General features: G+C 36.8%; 1 non-coding gene across 1 annotated transcript; it reads left to right on the forward strand.

Annotated features, from left to right (window-relative positions):
- The first annotated feature begins 367 nt into the window (after positions 1-367).
- LOC143642968 (U6 spliceosomal RNA) lies at positions 368-472 on the forward strand. Its single transcript, XR_013156025.1, has one exon. It is a non-coding gene; the product is annotated as a U6 spliceosomal RNA (small nuclear RNA).
- The last annotated feature ends 2,501 nt before the right edge of the window (positions 473-2,973 follow it).

Below are 2,973 nucleotides of genomic sequence, written 5' to 3' on the forward strand. Positions count from 1 at the left end.
CCTCAAAGAACTCTCCAGGAGAAGCTGGCTGGTTGAAGCAGAGAGAGATTCTTTCTTCTGAATTTGCCTTAAAAGCCTTTCACCCTGGGCCCAGGAGGATGATGTGGCTGAGGCTTCGCTGGCTTCTCTATGTCTGCCATTTTCAGTCTTCAGAGTTTGTTGACTATAATCTTGCTGCCTACACATACCTGTGCTTGTATCTGAACTTTGGCATCCTGCCTCCTGGACAGAAATAAAACTGGTGAGAGTAGTACATGGTTAGGTGAAGATACCTATACAAATTGGATAAAATGAGTTCTTGATTTCACTGTTGAAGATAAGTTCGATTTTTGCTGCTTCAAATAATACAGAATTAAAAAGCAGCAGAGTGCGCACTTCGGCAGCATGTATACTGAAATTGGAATGATACAGAAGATTAGCATGGCCCCTGCACAAGGATGACATGCAGATTTGTGAAACATTCCATATTTTTGCTCTCTGCTTCCACCCTGCAGCTCCACAATCCTGTGCCCTGTACCTCATACTCACAGGCATCAGCATAGCATCCCCAACCTGTATCTATGCTGCAATGCATCATTGTACTGTTGTGCCTCACCCCATGCCCCGTATCCTGCTCCACATCCATCCCGCTCCACATCTATCCCGCAAATACAAAGTTTAAGACTACTGAAGGAAATCAACCTACACAGTAAGCCTGTCAAGATATTTACATGCCTCAAAGGCAACAGATGATCACTAAGCATATCAAGATGCAGACAGATATAGCCCTGCCTAATGACAGAATTAAAACACCAGAGGAGACACAGACTTTGGAACAACTAATCAAAGGTGTTCATATAACTCTACTAAATAAAGTAAATGGTGGCTAATGACATAAAGGAGATCAAGAAGATACTATAAAAGAGCATAAAGAGGAATTTGAAATAAATAGAAAAGTTGCAGATGTCACAGAGATTAATGATGCTGTAGATCAAATAAAAAAATATATTCAAGATACACAACAGGAGATTTGAAGAGGCAGAAGGAAGAATAAGTGAAATAGGGGAGAGGACAACTGATTTCAAATACTCAAAACAGCAAATGGCAAAAAAGATGGAAAATCTTGAATTGGATCTCAGGGAAATGATGGACAAAACAAAGTTCATGAATATAAGAATCATTGGTGTCCTAGAAGGAGAAGAGAAGAATAAAGGGGTAGGAAGATAAGTTGAGGATATAATGGAGGAAAACTTACCAATCCTTATAAAGGACATAAATATGCAGAACAAAGAAGCCCAACAAACTCCAAATACAATAAATCCAAACAGGCCTTCCCCAAGATCATACTAATCAGTCTGTCAAATGTTGAAGAGAAGCAGAAAATCCTGCAAGTGTCAAGATAAAACAGTCTACTATATAGAAGCTAAAACGCATAAGACTTAGTTCAGACTACTCAACTGGCACTATGGAAGTCTTATATATATTAAATATGATATATTTAAGATCCTGGAAGAGAAAGACTTCCAGCCAAGAATTCTGTACCCAGTCAAATTGTCCTTCAAAACCGAGGGAAAGATTGAAGTTTTCACAGACAAACAAATCCTGAAAGAATTTGTCAACAAGAGACAGGCCCTACAAGAAATACTAAAGGGAGTTCTGCCAGTTGAAAAAAAGGTTGGGAGAGGGAGGGCTGGAGGAGGGCACAGAAGTGAAGAGTACCAGTAAGGGTATCTTAAAGGATAAAAAGAGAAAGAGGGAAAAGAATATATAGATTTGAAAAATAAAATCCAAAGGATAAGATGGTGGATTCAAGAAATGCCTTTTCAGAAATAACTTTGAATGTTAATGGACTAGACTTACCAATTAAAAGATCGATTGGCAGAATGGATTAAGAAATATAATCCACTTATATCCTGCTTACAGGAGACTCATTTTAGATACAAAGATACAAATAGATTGAAAGTGAAAGAGTAGAAAAAGATGTTCCATGTAAGTTGTAACCAAAAAAAGCAAGAGTAGCTATCCTAATATTGGATAAAATAGACTTTAAATGTAAAGACATCATAAGAGTCAAAGAAGGACACTGTGTATTAATAAGAGATAATTCACCAAGAAGAAATTACAATCATAAACATTTGTGCTCCCCATCAAGGAGCACTAAAATACATGAGACAGACATTGGCAAAACTGAAGCGAGCAATAGATGTTTCAACCATAATAGTAGGAGATTTCTATACACCACTCTCCTCCATAGATAGAACAATCAGACGGATTATCAACAAGGAAATAGAGAAGTTAAACAATTTGATAAATGAATTCAACCTAACAGACATATATAGGTCATTATACCCCAGAACACCAGGATATACATTCTTCTCTAGTGTTCATGGAACATTCTCCAGGATAGATCATATGCTGGGACACAAAACAGGTCTTTATGTATTTAAAATCATTATTCAAAACACTTTCTCTGATCACAATGGAATGAAGCAGGATGTCAATACCCAACAAAGAATGAGAACTTTCACAAATATATGGAGGTTAAATAACACACTCTTAAAGAACCAGTGAGTCAAAGAAGAAATTGCTAGAGAAATCAGTAGCTATCTGGAAATGAATGAAAATGAGAATCAACATATCAGAACTTATGGGATACAGCAAAGGCTGTGCTGACAGGGAAGTTTATTGCCCTAAATGCCTATATTAAAAAACAATAAAGAGCAAAAATTTATGACATAACTGCTTACCTGGAGGAACTTGAGAAAGAGCATCAAAATAACCCCAAAGCAAATTGAAGAGGAGAACTAACAAAGATTAAAGCAGAGTTAATGACGGGAGAACAAAAGAACAACAGAATCAATAAAATCAAAAGTTGGTTCTTTGAGAAAATCAATAAAATTAATTGGCCACTAGCAAGCCTGACAAAGAAAAAAAGAGAGAGAATGAAAATAACAGAATTAGAAATGAAAAGGGGTGCATTACCATAGACCTTGA

This window comes from Tamandua tetradactyla, chromosome 7 (genome assembly GCF_023851605.1).
Source record: "Tamandua tetradactyla isolate mTamTet1 chromosome 7, mTamTet1.pri, whole genome shotgun sequence".
NCBI classification, from domain to species: domain Eukaryota; kingdom Metazoa; phylum Chordata; class Mammalia; order Pilosa; family Myrmecophagidae; genus Tamandua; species Tamandua tetradactyla.